Genomic DNA, 19535 nt, shown 5'->3' with positions numbered 1-19535 from the left:
CTATACTTCTCAGCTTTTTATCACCTACACAGCAAATAAATCTGTGCAAGTAGAGATCAGGTTTTATTACTTTAATGTTTATTTCAGACACAAGAAAGTGAAATTTATCTTAGTTCCTCCAATTTGTGTTAAGGTTAATGACTCTTACGTGATTATGGGCTTCGACTTACCTGTCTCTACTGTTTTCACTGCTACACTTGAAATGAATGGTATGTATGATCTTAGCACTACTAGAGCATTTTCTTTATTGTTTTCTTCTCAATAAGAGTTTATTTGACTTCCACAGCAATTAAATCACTGAACGTTACAAACGATGGTGTATTCACATGAAGACGATTGACAAAGAAAGTTTACAAAATTATATGTGGTGAATGACATCACGTCAGTTCGCACCATCTCGAATTTCCAGGTTGCGCGCAAGACAGGCTACCGCTGCTCCAGGGGCTGTGGAGGAACGGCCGGCAGGGTCTGGAGCCCGTCTGGAAGCCGCTTCCATTTCTCCAAGATTGCGGTCACCGACGTCACCTGCACAATAAGGGTATCGTCACAAACCGAGTTAAAAGAAAACATTAATTACATGCAGAAGGAAACGTTCAGAATGGCAAGCTGGAAATGTAGGTTATTTAACGATGGCTGCAATGTAAACGTACAGGACAGTGTTCTAAACCGGACACTCCACCTTCCAATGAAGTGGGCCCTTTGTCTTTTGGCTTTGTATCTCTTGGACTGTATTGGGACCACGTGTAAATTGTAGTTTGGACTCCTACCATTCTATACCGGTACGTCTCACTTGTTTGTTAGTAGTTCTCCAATTCATGAATTGACAAAAGACTTTTTGTACTGTTCCACATATTTCGTTACATCTCCTAGATATTGGCCAACACGTCTTTCAGCCCATACATGTCCTTGATCAGTAAGATTTACAGTAAATGTTTACGATCAAACCGTTACATTTAGATATTTGTTTAAAAATTTATTAGGTTCAAATATGTAGGTTACCTAAACTAGACCTCCTTAAGTTAATTAAACTGCACCAGTTATTTTTCTCATGTTGACTGTATTAGTAAACACTACCTTTTTTTGTAATGGCCATGCATAAAACTCCAACACGATATTGAGGAAGTCGATATTGTCTAAGATCACTGAAGTTGTTGATCCAGACCGAACATAAGTTGGAGGAGGAAGGCCAGTGAACAGTTTGAGGTTCCGAAAACAACACTGATGAGGTTGTGCAGTATGAAATACGGTAGCCTAAAGAAACACTTAAAACGAGAAGAGGCTGTGCTAGAGTTTTGGGTAAAGATCTTGAAGAAGATCTGGTTCACAGTTGTCTTGCTGTGCAAGCTTCTTTATTTGGGCTTACTGGTAACGACTTATGAAGAATGGTAGGCAGTTAGCAGAGAGAAATAACAATGAACATTATTTCAGAGACATTGCCGGGGAAAAGTGAGTCAGTCGTTCTCTCAAACGGTACAAAAGCAAAATGTGGGAGGTAAGGAATACGGGATCAAAGCACCTTGGTTTAGCAAAGAAAATATATGGAAATTCTTTAACCTCTTCGAGGATATAATAAGCTTGTACTTTGAACCTAACTATTTTTCTCTGATTTAACATTTCTTCCCATTTTTGGTGTTTTTTGGTTTTTCACAAAGATACTGTTTTGACCACTATTTTTCAACTTCACTAGGCATAAGGTTTAAGAAAAGAACTGTGTTTTAATAAATTTCAATTATACTTGGTAAGAGTAAGTAGTGCTTAACGTCATAAAGTAAATATTAAATGCTTTGAAAATGTATTTTTACTATATTCAATTTTGTAAAACAAAAACTAAAATTCAGATCCAGTTTCAGGCACTTCCCTGTATTAGGGCTACTCAAAATATTAACAAAAGAATATTTTTAAATTCAAAAATGTCAGAAACGCCTTAGCCCTATAAGTTGCTGAGTAAAGGTGTCAAACATAGATTTTTTTTCATTTACTGCTCAAGAGGTACAGTTTATCACGTATATGAACAGTTGCAGTATTTGAATCCAGTGAAATGAGAACTACTTTATTGAACTTTCTGATAAGCAGAATTCTGCATTGAAGGATAATTTCAGTAGCTTGGGTTCGTTGGTATGAAAATGCAAGAAAGGATAAAACACAAATCTGAGATAAAGATGTCAGCGCAAGAGACGAAATCTTGGTGGGGAGCATCAAATAAGTCAGAAAACTAATAATTGAAAAAGATCTAAAAGACAAATAACCTCAGTAGTTTATTTCATTAATTTCTGTATGCGAAGTTACATACAAAATAATTAGTACATAATGGTATATTGTGTTTTCACTCAGTGTAAGCTACCTCACTGAATGTACTGGTTATGTCATTCTGAATTGTGGTTAATAACGCGTTAAGTATCGCAGGTGAATGAAGATAAAAAAATAAAGAATTGTAACCAGTCAGTTAGTTCTACTAAAATGGAAGATGTTAAGTTCACATAAACTTCATTGGCAATCTGAGCAACGCTGTGGTTCTATTCATGCGCATATTATTTGCAAAGGAGGTGTGTCATAATTACCACAGCGCAGTTAACCTTCAGCTGACTACACGTTTGGCAGCTCTCCCAGCCTGTATTTCTCATGCAATATAACGCCATATCTACTAGGCAGAAGCAATCCTAGGAGATCCCTCACTCAAAGAGAAAGGACTAAAAAATAAATAAAGACAAAGGAACACATTTGTGACATTTCATCACCTAATTCAAGACAGTATGGGACGTTTAACTAACATCTGGTGTGTGCACACCAAACCTTCAAAGGTTATTGATTTATTGTTATCTTTAGGGATGAGTAAAAAAGATTTTGCAACACAGAAAAACCAACTAGGATGGAAAATAACCCAATTATCCTATGTTAAATACGGTCAGTCCATTGGTTACTGGGAGATACAGCTGGTACACCATTATAACTTATATCACGTATAGCTCGTCCTTTCGTCATAATACATAGCTGCTTCTATAGTAAATAAACGATCAAACAGTGGTAAACAGAGTCCCTGACATTTTTCCTTACCTTGTGATTCGAAACCTTCTCTAAGATTAAATTTTCTTTTTTTGTGGCACTGTACCCAGTACCCAGTAATTTTGTGACACTTGAGTGCGCTGTGATGATATCATCTCAAACATTTCCATCGTTACCAAGCGCCGTTGGTAAAAAAAAAATCACGTTATGGTACTCACATACTTTCGAAAGCGCCGTCTGGCACAGACAGACATTCAGTTTCTGGGAAGCAATGGCCCAACAGTATAAAACGTTATACTTCACTATATTGTTATTATTTTAGAGACCACTTTGTTGATTATTTGTCAGTGTGTTCAGTAAAAGTCTTGCTGCTGCCTACCCAATCAAGTAACTGCTTTCAACAACAACAAAAATCATTAAATTATTCAAATGTAATTGCATGTCTAGAAAACGTATTCATTTGTAATGAATATCTCAAGAGGAATATTTACATACAACACAACTGTGCATCTTGTGTTATTCTGGGAATTCAGTTAGATTTTTGTCTAGAACAATGAAAAGGAATTTGTGGATTTTTCTATTGATTTTAGTCATTAATCATCTATCCAGCCCTTGACATCTTAAGTTCTACGCCAACTTATTGCATGAACTGATTCCAATATATTTAGTTCATAAGGTATATTAATTTCGAAAATAGTCTATTCCATACGTCACATTCAAAGGTGTAACACTTTAACTAAAAACTGGAAACTAACATTCATAAGTGAAGTGGAGCTTGAACCTCCAGCTAAATCTTTATTTCACCAATACAGAATGTGCTTCAGCAGATTCAGTTGACCACTTTCCAACATATTGATAAATGACGCAGAGATATATGTTGATACTTCAGTCTTTCAGTTAAATTTTTTGAGCAATGTAAAATTGTCGTATTATTTGCTATCTCACCAAAGAAGGCAAATCTGCGACAGTCTCATGACTGATGGGATTACAATACTTATGCTGCCAGCAACAACGAGCTGCGGCTGACGTCATAACACATTGACTACAAAAAGATAAGCTACAATGCAAAGCGGTCTCCGCTGTGAACATTCAAAGCATTTTATACAATTTCCACAACAGTTTCTTCTTGTCTTTTGACTCACTTTGCTTTCTTAAAAGCAAATGTAATTTGACTGATGTGTGTTTGCAGTTTGTTTCGACACTGTTGACTCCACATTAGCAGTAGTCATTACCATTTGCTACATCCATCTTCCTACTTTAATTCTGTTGTAGATGTCATAGCACATGTTAGTAACGTATATTTAGGAGGGTTGTGCGTTTACAAATGTGTGCAGTGATTTTATGGGGCGTAATTACGTATTTTGTTGTGGTATGTGGTTTGGCGCGTAAATTGTAGCCCAAGCACCAGATTCCGAGAGAAGATTAATCGTAGCAAAGCTGCTCGCTAGTTATTGGTACGAGTCACGCTACCGAGGGAACTTCGAATTTCATAGCTGTTAGCTGCGTGAACTCATTTTAGACGCACGAAGAAGTCGATTATAGCAGCGGTTTCTACCGCCGTTTCTGCTCGTGCGCGAATCAGCATTAGGTAGACGTAGCTGTGATCAGAGGACGTAGCACCGCTTATATCGAAGTCCACAGTATACACACGCAAATTTTCAGCACTTAAACCATACAAAAATTTCTCAATCCGTCAATTACCTGAATAACATCCAGTTTATATTGACAGATAAACCCTCGCCCATGTAATTTTTACACAAGTGACATGCAGAGGAAACAATATCAGCGTAGTGCATAAATTTGCATTACAATTTTCTTCCACCAAACAGTTCTCTAATATTTTATAAAAATTTCTCTAGCGCAGTTCCTATGATAATTTTCGAATAATGCATATTTTACCGAGAGTGAAACAGTTCCTTTTTTGATCCCCGTAATAGTCACAAAAATGCGAAGTGTGTGTTGGATGACGGAAACAAACATTTCCCCTACATCAGGCACATCTGATAAATTTATTTCATTAGGGCATTTCGCATTCATTAGTAGTTTTATTTAGACAGAACTGGAATTCAGGAAGAAATGGTCTTGGCCGTTGTTCTGCTTTTTGTGGTGTGTTTCAGGCATGCTTAGTCAAATGTGTATAATGTAGTGATGCAAAGAGACAATGCAGAATTGACTGAAGCTTAACAATACTGTTTCGCTAATAAACTTGAAACGACAAAGAGGTATCAGAAATTACATTGCCTGACAATTTTCTGAAAAATGTTTTATGCTGTTGAAAATTTTTTTATTGAGAGGTTGAATCACACTGTTTTAGGTGGAATATGAATACTTTTTTGGTCTTTCTCCTAAATCAGAGGTCTCATTATGCCCAGGCCGAGAGTCTAACAAAAGTATTGAATTGTTTTCTGCCAATAGTACAATTTTTCTTAGACACGTACAAAATTTTTGGAAGTAAACAGTCATTTTTGATTCTTATTTGGCCTGATATTTTTGAAACCAGATATGAAGCTGCAGAAACAGTAATCCAATTATACACATCACTGGCGGTACAGTATAAGATATTGTAGTATAAGATATTGACTACACAAGCCACTTGGTCCTTTATCGTTAGAAATGCTGAAACGCGATCTGCGCGCAGTTCCTGCATGAAATCTGACTGATTAGCCTTATGCTAAATCTTTAGGGGGTAATGAGAAGTTTGTTTTCACGTCAGCAACGAATTTCTCTATAGTATTGCCTAGTAATGATATTTTCTCTGCAGATTTGGTTGAGGTAAAGTTCTTAAGTTTGCGACTTACTTTTGCGCATTACTTCCTAAATCTGTTTGACCTGGTTGAAGAAACCTGGAAATCAGTCACTTACAATTCAGAGCTCCCAATGTCATAGATCTCTGTTGAAAGTGGTTCACTGGCTCTCGAAGCAGATCTCAATCTTTCGAAAAGTTTTCCTTTCCTTTTGGCGAATAATTTGTACTATACAAAATTATTTCTAAAAAAAAAAACAGCCATTTATTTCTCATTGGGAACTGTCAGTTTACATGTTTTTTCTGGGCCTGGAAAGTACTCCGTTTTTCTTCTGGACTTAATTAACACATCATTTTTGTTCGAAGCGGAATTCACAGAATCGTCCGAGTTATATCCTGTTTGTTCTAATGCTTTCACAATTTCTAACGAAATGTGGAAAGAATGTCCAATAATTTAACTAATAAGTAAAACACAAGTAAATTTCTGAGCCAGGTAGGAGATTCCGATTACATACCATGTTCTTTACATTTCATCAGTACAAGATTGAAAACAATTGGATTCCGCATTACTGGTAAACCCTGAAATGTGCACAAGGACAGATACTGTTAACAACCGAATACGAAGAAATGACAAAGAAAATTAACTCACTTTCATCTCCATTGTTGACGCTTAGTGACATCGCAAAGACAACTGATAATTGTTATCTACATCTACATCTCTGTAATTCATAATTGTCAGTCAGACGGGGTATTAAATGAGTTGCACATTCTAGCTAACGATAACTGTGAACAGTTTGTTGTGTCAAAGTGACTATCACTGTAAACTACAATTACGATCGCGTTGTATCCATATACGAGTGAGCCATCAATCAAGAATACGTACACGCCGTGTGGCGCATGCTCTGTCTGATACAGCAAAAGCAAGGTGTACCCTTCTCCAGCCGCATGGTGAACTGCGAATTTGGCAATTTACTACTTTTTTAAATATACTTCCAGAATGTCTAAGCAGCTAAAATACTGACATTGTGTTTCTTTCGGTGTATACTTGCTGAATAAAAATTTTAGGACCGGTTTCGACACTTCGCATTGGATCATTCCATTGTGGGTTACGACAGGACTGAGTAAGACAGCATTACGACAGGACGTTATGGCGAAATTTCGTCATACCACTGATTCGAATTCTTCACATATGGCGACCGTGTTGTAACATGATAACGTTATTGTAATGCTGTCTTGGTGGGTTCTCTTAATTTTCGGGTCTAAGGTAGTTGGTGGTTTAATTTGATTTGGTTTGTTTTGTTTTCATTAGGTCTACAAAAGGACGACTAAATATATGGGTATGGGAACGGGTGGGAGATAAACACACTGTACCTGTTATGGAAAACAGATAGACGGTTAGCCATTTAAAGTGAACCAGATATGTGAAGAGAAGTGGGTGGAAATGGAGGACTAGTAAGTATGTTAGCATTCGTGTTAATAAAACTGAAAGAACTGACGTATAATATTTAAGAAGAGTGGAAAGAAATGAAAGAAGTGTAGAAAGCAATGAAAGCAGGGCAAAAGGAAAAGAAGAGAGAACTGAAATGACAAATAGCAACTATTAACAAAAAAATTAAAGGTCAAATAGAAATAGTCGACAAAGAAGTAAAACGTGTTCCGATAAGGTAGAGGAATCACAGACATAAATGTCTCAATCTCCACTTAAGAAATAAAATCAAGCTACAGTAAGGAATACATAATTATCTTCGCAAAGGCTTATTAATGAACTTAAACACGCCTGAAAGAAACCTGGATATAGAGAGGATCACAGTGACAATTTTAAATCCTACCGAATTTTGTTTTATATTGTCTTCTCCGTCTTGTATACTACTATGATGATATTTAGTTCATTTTATGCGCATGGCGTAAAAGAACGTAATGTTTCACTCATTTCCTTACAGATTATTATTATTGTAATTTTTTTCAATCACGTTCATGAGTTACTCACTATTTTGAATTAATTAAATACTCATGCGTGCGACAGTAAACTAAAAAACGAAAAAGACCTATGAATGTAAAACATAAAATAATAACTTAAAACATGAAACAAATAAAAATAATATAAACAATCAGAATATTACTGGATGTTTAGATATTTTAATTAGATGTGTTGATAGTCTTCCTACAGCACACTGTGTATATCTTATTTTTCCAACAGTAGTATCTAAGAAACCAGCTTTATTACTCAGGGATGAGTGTGCCTAGGAAGCTTTGATCTATGTTATACGAAAAGTTTTGGTTTTTCGAAATTAATTAAGGGTGATGGAGTACTTTGTGAAATTTCATATTATTGTATAAGTGGATTATACAGTTTTCAAGATCACTAATTACGTATCAACTTTCATATGAACGAAACTTTTTTGTGTGTCATCGTTCCGAAGATAATCCCTTTGAACCTAAGGCGCCAAATTACCTTTCTGGTTGCGTCTTACACCTTAAAAGTAGAATTTTACATGAACAAAAGAATGAGTGTTGGACTATGTTGCCCCCTCTACAGCCCCAACAAGTTTCAGCGAGATTGTTCATTGACATTTGAGAGAGTTCCATTGTAAGTACGGGTATATGTCTGGTTCTCCGGAATTCGCGATTAAGATTGCTAAGAGCGGATGACCTACAGTTCCGCGACCTGCTGCATAAAGAACGTCCTAATCGGTCACATACGAAAGTGGGTTTGTACAAGGTGGTGCAAAAGTCATTGGACACAGTGCACTGATTTATGTAAACGATTGAATCTATGTACCATTACAAACAAAAACAATGCCTACAGTTATTTTTTATGTTCAAACCGTTTTCTGTCTTCATTAATGCATCTTTGAAGTCTTTTTGGGACACTGTTACATAGCCTATGACATAGTGTGGTATCATTGTCGAAATTATGAAATGTGTCATGTGTGTAGTCTTTTAGTTAGGCAGTGGTCTGAGACTTTTGAGAACAAACAGATTCCTTGACGACACCCAATAGAAAAAAAAATCCTCTGGCATGCTATATGATGAACGTGGAGGCATATCAGTTCTGCCCTTCGACTAACCATTTTTCCTCGGAAAGTGTCGTTTAAATAATTACGGACGGCAGTGGCATAATGTTGCGGAGCACCACAATGTTGGAAGTAAATTTCTTGAAAGTTTTCAACAGACGTCGTAAGTCCTCGTACCACGTAATTCTGAAGCATATCGAAACATTTATCTCCTGTCACTGTTCGTTCAAGAAAATACGGCCCAGATACGTCAAATTATGATATTGCCCCCCCCCCCCCCAAACACTCAACACGGTTGTTCTAACAGAAGGTTTTGATTGTCAGTATACCAGTAAGTGAAGTTACGTGTGTTAACGTGTCAGCTTAAATTAAAATAGGCCTCGTCAGATCACACAGCTTTATTGAATAGGTTGGGGTCATGTTTCTGTTGGTCAAGAATCAATTCACAAAACTGAAGACGTCGATCTGGATCATCTTCCAGTAACCCTCGTTTTAATCTGGAGTGTAAACTTTAAACTTCTGTTTGTGTAACATTCCTTGCATTGACCTTCATGATGAATCCAGTTCAGATGCTAATCGTCTGGTTAATTTTCGCGGACGTTTGGTCACTGCTAAACATACTAGCAATTCATTTTCCTCAGTTGTTGGGTGGCCAGATCTTGGTGCACCTATTACAAATCCATGTTCTTAAAAACCATCTCTTATGTCGTACATCGTTTGTCTAGACGGTGGTTTTCATCTGAAGTGTCTTCCCCATTCACTAAAAACTGTAGTAGTACAACTTTTATAAAACGTTTTCAACGCAAACATCCTTTCTCATTTCATTAAGATCCCGACAATTCGGAAAACGACAGCTGTAACCACGTTTCACAGATCGCACTTTCAAAATTCACTAGTTTGATTATTGTGTTTCTTTTCTTTGTCATTGCCTTGTACATGACAAGGCGTATTTATCACCGTTTGGTAATAACAACAAAATGGTTTAAAGCTTCGTACCGTACTACGTCTTGCTGTTACTTTGGTTTTCTTTTAACCAACTGTCCAGTGACCTATGGGCCAGCAATCACAGCAAAGTAGCTCGCTTGGTATTGTTGCAAGGCGCACTACCACGTCGAGCTCCGAATCTGGTAGCTGCCAGCTATGTACACTGTGTCTATATTCGTAGGACTTCATATCACGGCTGAATCATGACAGGGTGCTAGTTCATTTATCTGTTCATTTATAACTGAAACAATTTACAGTCTGTTTCGATATCGTTCACGAAATTATATACGGAACTTTTTTGTTTTCTAAATTTGTGTTCTTTTGGATTTCGCTACCAAACTCTGACATGGTTGCTGCAGCTAACTTTTAATGTTCCACGGTTTCTTTTGAGTTTAAACGATCAAAATTCCAAAATTCACCATCAAAATTTCGTAAAGTAGATCTCTGAGAGTTGGTTTCTTCACAAAGTGCAGTTCAAGCCGTCTTGAAGGTGTATTTTTAATAACTGTTTCTGGTGTTGAACATGTTGTCCTTGGTAAAGCTGGACTCACCAGAAAACTGTATACATCTTTGGTAGGCAGGATACTGTGTATTTTCTTCCAGCAGCCATCAGCTAAAGTAAGCACGACGAGGAAAGTCATGCTGACTCATCGTCTCAGCCTCTTGAAGTTTGTAGATATGAAGATGTTCATCGTGCATAATGCGTCCCAATGCACATATGGCTCATACGTATCGTGTGTGCTATAGCTGTACTGCTCGCTCTGTTGTTCCTAGGAGACTGATCTGCAAAACGCTGACGTAAAGATACTACAGTCTCTTGTGTGGTGTGTCCGCTGGCACCCAATTTGGTGACCGTTAGGACGTAAGCTGACCGGTTCACGTGAACGCCGTTCTATTCTTGCAAACATGGTATGGGTTGGATGATGCCTGCTGCGAAGCCTCACTTGCATTGATTTTGTCTTCCCCGTAAACGCGAAGCATGTCTGTGTACCCTGCAGTTCTATACACAGCTGCCGTTGTTACTTCCAGTTTTACGATAGTCGTCGAATGTCTGAAACCTAATTAGAGTATGAGACTACGGAACATAAAACAACACTGTACTACAGTACTCCACGATTGCCTACGTAAGCATTTGGAGTGCTGTGTGTGTCAGATAATAAGTAAAGCAGCTGACGCTGGTAAACTCTCTACCATCACAATATCCCTGTACTGCTTGTACGTGTTGATTTGTTTTCATACAGTTCAGTTTCGGAGGCCATAGCGTGTGAACAGTCTCATAGCAATTGCTGTTTACGTTGTCTCATTTAGACCCTACCCCTTCTGTAGCCAATTTGCCTTCGTCCTGTCCCACATTTTAGAGAAGCTAGTAAGCATACGAAGGGTTTTCGAACATACGTTTAGCAGCAAAATATGCTCACATAGGACCCAAAACAACACCTCTACTAACAATCCTTTTGATACGTCCTGCATGTAGCTGAGATTAATTTATGGCAGTTTGACTCATAATTACAAGTTCGACTGCATTGAGGAGCATAACTAAAGTTACAGTACTTAGCAAATAGTAATTAAAATGCTTCAAGTTATGTTCAACCAAATCACATACAGTCACATTCAGCCCTAGCAATGCTGCAAGAGGATCACTGGAATATTTCTAGGTCTGACGTTGTTCCACTCATTCCAAATCGTACGTCCAGAACAGCATAAAAAGTTGAAGTCCTATAGTGAGCATTGAGAAATACTCCGTACATACTTACCACTGTAACTCATGTCAAATTCTATAGAATTCCTCTCCGCACCGTAGTATATAGATACTTTACTCTCAAACTACATGGAGAAGCAATAGCTTTTAAGCAGTTAAACTATCAACATTAAATCCAAATACAAAATAGTGACCATGGTGATACTCTGTTTAAGTACTATACAAAGTTTCGCCTTGCATTATTTTTCCTCATCCAAGGAAATGTTTTGGTAAAGGATAGTAAACACGAATACAATATCGTAACTCTGTAAGGCTTTTTCATTACTTTTCTTGGAATGTACAGAAAATTTTAGTTTAACTGTAATTAATATTATTAGCATCATGGAATTCCTAGGCGCAGTAATTACATGGAAGACATAAATATTGCTAAACAAAAAACCGTATAATTGTTACTCCTTCTTTACTCTGCACCGTGCAGCGGTGATCTTTCTGATAGGAAATCACGAATCCAGTCGCACAACTCAGGCGATATTCCATAGGCACGCAGTTTGGTTGGAAGACGCTTGTGAGGAACGGTGTCGAAAGCCTTCTGGAAATCTAAAAATATGGAATCAATTTGACAACCCCTGTCGATAGCACTCATTACTTCATGAGTATAAAGAGCTAGTTGTGTTTCACAAGAACGATATTTTCTGAATCCGTGCTGAATTTGTCAATAAATCGTTTTCTTCGAGGTAATTCATAATGTTCGATCACAGTATATGTTCCAAAATCGTACTGTCAATCGATGTTAGTGGTAGCTAATTTTGAGGATATACACATTAGCAAGCTAATATGCTTTGCATACTTTCACTCTCTGATGTCATACGGAATAATATTTTGGGGTAGCTCAACACTTAGGGGAAAAGTATTAGCTGCTCAAACGAAAGTGGTTAGAATAATGTGTGGATCTCATAGTCTCACACCTTTTAGGCATCTCTTTACAAGGTTAGGAATTCTTACAACAGCATCACAGTACATTTACTCAGTAATGAAATTTGTTCTCAACAACATGGACCAGTTTAAAAACAACAGTGACGTTCATGGTTATAACACCAGAAGAAAGAAAAACTTACACTATCCTCTACTTAACCTATCTTTGGCACAGAAAGGGCTAAAGTACGCTGCTGTAAAACCTTTTGATAAATTACCAGATGAAATAAAATGTCTGACAGATAGCAGTAACCGTTTTAAAAATAAACTGAAATCATATCTCTTTGACAACTCCTACTACACCATAAACGAATTCTTCAATAGGAATACTTAAATCTATAAGTATAATATATACGTTTTGTGCCATTCAAGGTAATGGGGTTGGTAATACAATTTTTAGCATAAAAAAAGGAAACCGTCATTCATGTGTGAATTTCTTTTGCACTTGACACGTTTCCTGGTTAACGTGTGGATTGAACAATGGAACACGTAACTAACTGTATAAAAGGTAGGGCAGCAAAGACAGGCCACTTCGATTACATAAGGAAAGTCTAAATGTATAGAGGTGCCGTTTTTACTAAGTTACAGTAGCTAATGGGGCGAATTTTTGACATAGGCAACTAATTTTAAGGGTTTATAGCCACAGAATAACTATTACTGTTTCATTGTGGTGACAGAATACATTTCCTGTAGATCAGAACAGAGTTCAACGACGTAACATGTAAAGAAAAAGGAGATACGCAGTTGCTCGCAGCCCACATAGACAACGAATGGACACCATTTGACTCCAATGTGATGGCCGAAGAGGATTTATGTTCAAAGTTTGTAAATCCCGCTCTGAAGATATACAGGTGGTGTACAAACATATGGAGTGATCAAAAACCCATTACCAAGCCGCATACAGTGTAGGAAAACCGTGGGCTTTCGAAAAGGTTTCCAGTACTCTAGTTATCGATAAATACATGTCCGGCAAGGTTTTCAAGAGAATCTTATACCATTGTTGCTGCAAAATAGTGTCACGTTCAGGTAACAATGATGATGTTGGAAAGCGATCATACACACTTCTCTCCAAAGCAGATCACACAGTCCCAATAATAATCAGGTCTGTTGACTGTGGTTTCATGCTAGATGAGACAATTCATCCTCGTTCCTACACAACCAATCGTGAACAATGGGAGCTATGTGAACAAGGACACCGTCGTCTTGGAACACGGGGTCACCTTTGGGGAACAAGCAATGTGTTATGAAAGACACAGCTCATCAGCAAAAATTGTGACATAATCCTTGATTCCACGATATAGCTGCCCAAACCACCACTTAATCCTCACCATGTTTCACTTTTGCACGTAATCTTGACCAGAAACTGCAAACAGTGTTGGTGACTGCGACTTTCAGTTCTGCACTGACTATTACAGATATCGTCCCCTTCTTTTTCGGTAGAATTTTCTTTAACTACAGTCTCTCACGATCAATCACTTCCTACTGTTCATAGATCGCTACCATACAATGCTGTGCTGGAAATGCACACACTCATTAACATCTACGTTTGATACCAACACACTTTTCTTGGCCAGGAATGTCATTTTTGCCAGTGCTAGTCTGCTTTTTATGTCCTCATTGCTTCGTCCGTCATGGATTATCTTACATTCAAGGTAGCACAATTCCTTAAATTCGTCTACATCGTGATCACAATTTTTTATACTAAATTTCTCCCTTTTCTCATTTTTTCATTTCCTCATTCCTCTCTTCTTTCTTCGGTTCGCCCTCGGTCCGTATTCAGTGCCCATTCTATCACTCATTTCGTTCAACAGATCAACATTTCCATCATCTTGCACCATTGTACATTACCGAACGCATTTTCCGGGTCGACATATACTTTGAACGTATGTTGATTTTTCTTCAGTCTGTCTTCCATGATCAAACGCTACTCAGGTCGTGTCTTTTCCTTAAACCAAAGTGATCGTCATATAACAAACCTTACATTCTCGTTTCACATTCATCTCTATGTTATTTTTGTCAGCAAGCTGGATGCATGGGCTGCTAACCTGTTTCTATGATAGTTCTAGCACTTAACTGCTGTTGCTATCTTCGGAACACTGTGGATGACATTTTTCTGAAAATATAATTGCACGGCGCCCGTCTGACAGATTGCACACACCAAATTGAACAGTCCTTTCGTTGCCAGCTGCCGTAAGCGTTTTAGCAATTCCGATAAAATTTAATATATCCCTTCTTCTTTATTTGCTCTTAAATTTTCCAAATCTCTTTTTAAGTCTGACGCTAACAAAGGGTCACCGATCTCTTTCATATCGACTCATTTGCCTTCTACCACGTCATCAGATAGTTCTTTCCTCAATTCCTCCATCAATGTTCCGAATCAGTTCTTCTGACCACAATTTTTTTCTGTTTCTTCACAGTTCTGCCTGCAACCATTTCGTCGTGAATTCCCAGAACTTTCTCTTTATTTCATTCTTATGTGATTTATATTGCTGTTTTCCTGTCCACCCTGAACATATCTGCACTTTCTTCTTCCTTAGATTAATTGAATTTTTTCTTCTTATCGAAGGCTTCGTGTGCAGCTCGTAGTCGTCCGGTCGCGTTCTCGCTTCCCGAGCACGTTGTCCCGGGTTCGATTCCCGGGGGGGTAAGGGATTTTCACCTGCCTCGAGATGACTGGGTGTTTGTGTTGTCCTCATCATTTCATCATCACTCCTGTAAGTGGCGAGATTGGACTGAGCAAAGGTTGGGAATTTGTACAGGCGCTGATAACCACGCAGTTGAGCGCCCCACAAACCAAACACCATCATCATCATCATCATTTGCACTTGTCTCTCCTGCAGCTATATTTGTCCGTCCTGCATCAGTGACTGCCCTTAATAGAGATGTCCACTCGATTCCAATTGAACTCTGTATTCTGATATTCCTTATTGCAGTATCGACTTCCTTAGCGAACTCCAGAAACGTTTACCATTCCTCAGTACTTCAGTGTCTCAATTCCCCCACACTGAATCTTCCGTACAGTTCTCCTAAACTTGTGTCTGTTCTTCGCGGTTACTATATGGTGACCTGAAATTATACCTACTCCTTGTCTAGTCTTACAATCCAATATCTTATTTCGGAATCTCTGATACATGAAGTAATCCAGCTGGAATCTTCCCGTGTCTCCAGGCCGTTGTTGTACAGAGTTCTCGATATTACTAACTGAAATTTATTGCAGAACTTACTACCATTTCTCCTCTACCAAGGCTATATTCAGGCGTAGGCCTTACCTTTACTTCTTTCCCTACAACCTCACTATAGTCCCCTCTATTAATAGATTTTCCTCTTGCTTTATGTACAGAATGACACGTTTAATTGCCTCATACACATTCTCTATGTCTTCATTTTCTGCTCGTGACGTCGACATGTATTCCTGAACTAGTGTAGTTGGCAGTCGTTTGTGTCGATTCTGACGAGAACAGTGTGAAGTGTGAGAACACCCTGCCCTATATGTCTACACATAAATTATTGTACTTCGCCATTCTCTGCTGCTATTGATATTACCCTATAATCGTCTGACCAGGGGTTGTGATCTTTTTATCTCACTTCACTGATCCCCACTATAGACTGAGCCATAGCAGATCCTTTTTCAGATCTTCTAGCTTCCCTACCACGTCCAAACTTCTGACATTTCACTCCCCCACTCGCAGAATGTTACTCTTTTGTTGGTTATTCCATCTTTTTCTCATGGTCACCTGCTCCTTGGAGGAGATCCGACTGTAGCATTATTCCAGAATCTTTTGCCAATGGAGAAATGATCACTATACATTTTCAGTTACAGGTCACCTGTCCTGTAGATAAACCTTGCATGCGTTTAATGTAGTGGCCTTCATTGCCTTTTGCATCCTCACGCTGTTCATTATGCTGATTCATCCGCCTTTTATGGGCAGTTCACCACCCCAAGTCAATAGAGGAACTTGAACCAATGTCCACACCTCCACCACCTTCGACAATACCTTCGGTAGAACAAAGGTTAATTCATACGTCGTAAATATTCGGCCTCTACAGATGATGATTTTTTATTCGAAATTCAAGAACTGGCTAGGTTCGATCCTGGAACCTCGGACGTTTTGATAACTACTCAAAAATTCTAACACTAGACCATGGCAGTACTCACTAGTGGGTATACAATAAGCGTAAAAGAGCGGGGCCGAAAAATTACAGACAGATTTTCTTAACTTCGGCTTACTGCAGAATTATTGAATATATTTTGAGTTCGAATGTAGACTAATAAATTACCTTGAGACTGAGAAGCTTCTGTACACAAACTGCGAGACATTTAAAAGGCAGCTTTCTAGCGAAAGGCGGTTTGCGTTTTTTCACATGATACACTGCGAACCATGGACAAAGGGCAACAGGCAGCTTGCATGTTCATAGATATCCGGATAGCATTTGACATGGTGCCCCACTGTAGACTTTTAATGAAGGTTCTATCACACGGATTGGATTGCCAGATTTGTGAGTGGCTCTAACACTTCTTAAGTAATAAATCCCACTGCACCGACCTTTACGGGAACGTTCCTCAGAGAAGCGTGACAGCACCGCTCTCATTCCCTGTATACATAAATAATCTGACGAACAGGTTGAGCAGCAACCTGCGGCTTTATTATAGTGACGTTGTGCTGTACGGAAATGTAGCGTCGTTGAGTGACAGGAGATGACTTAGAAGTTCCTAGGCGGAGTGCTGAACGGCAGCTAGCTCTAAAAATAGAAAAATATAATTTAATGGAGATGAGTGGTGAAAAAGTTTCATAATATTCGAATACAGCACTGTCACAGTCACGTCGATTACATATCTAGGAGCAATGCTGCAAAGCGATCTGAAGCGGAAAGAGCACTTAAAGACGATAGTAGGGAAGGCGAATTGTTGACTTCGTTTTATTGGGATTAGGGAAGTGTAGGTTATCTATGAAGAAAACCGCGTATAGAACACCAGTGTGACCGACTCTTGAGTACTACTCAAGCGCTTAGAACCCTCGGAACGTAGGATTAATGTACAGACGTCGAGGCAACTCAGAGGGGATTGGGTTGGGTTGTTTGGGGGAAGAGACCAAACAGCGAAGTTATCGGTCTCATCGGATTTGGGGAGGTCGTGGAAGGAAGTCGGCCCTGCCTTTGCAAAGGAACCATCGTAACATTTGTCTGGAGCGATTGAGGAAAATCACGGAAAACCTAAATCAGAATGGCCGGACACGGGATTGGACCGTTGTCCTCCCGAATGCGAGTCCAATGTGCTAACCACTGTGCCACCTCGCTCGGTGGCAACTCAGAAGTACGTCATTCGATCAACACCCGCGTATTACGGAGATGCTTTGTGAATTTTATCGGTAATCTCTTGATGCAAGACGGCGTTCTTTCCGTAAAACGCTACTGAGAAAATTTAGAGAAACAGCTTTTGAAGGTGACTGCAGAACGATTAAAATACCGCCAACGTAAATTTCGCGTAAGGATCACGAACATAAGATAACTTAGACTCTATGAAGGAATATAGATGGTCGTTTTTCCCTCTCTCTACTTGCAAGTGGAACGGGGAGGGAAATGACTAATAGTGGCACAAGATAGCCTCCACCATGCACCATACGCAGCTCCCGTAGGATGCATTTATATGTAGATGTAGGTCTAGATATGTCGAACTTGATCGAATACTACTACGATAAGAGTCCCGCAAAACACTGTCCCTCTATCATCAGAAAAGATACCGGAACCATCAACTCTGTGCTATCAAATACAAGACAATACGTAACACAGCCACGGTTCGTGTGTTTATATTGTTTTGATATACAACTCACCTGTTTCCCTGTTTTAGGGCAAAGATTTCCCATTTCTGATACATTTTTAGGTACCACTGCAACATTGTTACCTGACTCAGATACCGATTTTTGACGTAGTAAATTTAGTTTTAACGGTCGTACTCATTCTTCTTATTTCTTCTTCATTAAAGTTAATGTTGCTACCGAAAGTATCATTAAATATTTTTCAATTTATTTTACAGTTTTTGAACGTAAAAATGTTCTATCCGTTACTAGTCTTCCCATACGGGCGACACTTTTTTGGTTTATATAGTAATACGTAAGAAAACAGTTCTTTTCTCTTCTGCTTTACATTGCTGGTTATAGGACATTATAGTTATTAAATGCTGAAAATTTATGATTAATTACAATTTGTATGTGATCATTTTATACATATATATTGATTTTCCTCATACGTGATATCGGCCAATGATACCTTCAGAAATATGAAATTGACTGACCGTGATCCAGAAAGTAATGATTAACGTTTTACAAAGGAATGTCCATGAAGCTCTGCGTAAGAATTGTTGCTGTATTCGAAAACTAAAGGAACTCTAAAGCAATTTCTTTTTATATTTGCAAAAATGACTTAAAAATTTACAGTATTATTCCACAGATGCTAAGAAAAACACAAGAGAATCAGTAATAACAAAACTTCATAAGGATAAGAATGAAAATTTTATTCGATAGTAAAAAATGAGTTCAGTTTAATAATTGTATATCAAAACAGACCTAAAATTTTTAAATAAATGAGCAGCTTATAAAACATTAATCTGAATTAATAACAATAAAATAGTGAACAATCTATAGGATATAGCTAGATACGTCTGCAGACTGTTTATACACGTACTAAGGTAGGACATAAATTATTATCCAATATTAAACACAAACGATGGCAGCAAGGAACTATCGATACACCACACATGAAGTAATTTATTTTTAACACGTCTGTGTGTTCAGTTGTAACACATAAACAGATCGTTTCGAAATGAAAGTTTACTGTCAATATGAACAAACATAGTTTTTAATTTCTTTATTAAAATGTCGGTTCCTGTTTCCTTTCTTTACGAAACAAAATATTGTTTTTGAAGTTCATCATTCGCAACAACTTCAACCCCCGTGTTATTTTATCAAGTAGCGGCGCTTAACAAGTTCAACCGAGGCGCGTGGGCGAGGCGGCAGACAGTAAACACTATTACCAAGTTTTCCTTGCTTCACTCCACTATTGACATTGCTACAAAGTTTTGATTATATTATACTAAAATAGGAGTTTCTTATAGTTTTTGTAACTTTAC

General features: G+C 38.1%; 1 protein-coding gene across 1 annotated transcript in view; it reads right to left on the bottom strand.

Annotated features, from left to right (window-relative positions):
- Nucleotides 1–404: 404 nt before the first annotated feature.
- LOC126474332 (prolactin-releasing peptide receptor-like) overlaps nucleotides 405–19535 on the bottom strand; it is a 493353-nt gene continuing 474222 nt past the window's right edge. Inside the window, exon 2 of the mRNA XM_050101800.1 lies at nucleotides 405–525. The gene's annotated coding sequence lies outside the window, so the exon portion shown is untranslated. The remainder of the gene's footprint in view (nucleotides 526–19535) is intronic.

The sequence above is a fragment of the Schistocerca serialis genome, chromosome 4 (assembly GCF_023864345.2).
Source record: "Schistocerca serialis cubense isolate TAMUIC-IGC-003099 chromosome 4, iqSchSeri2.2, whole genome shotgun sequence".
Taxonomy (NCBI): domain Eukaryota; kingdom Metazoa; phylum Arthropoda; class Insecta; order Orthoptera; family Acrididae; genus Schistocerca; species Schistocerca serialis.
This window is presented reverse-complemented; position numbering and strand designations above follow the sequence as displayed.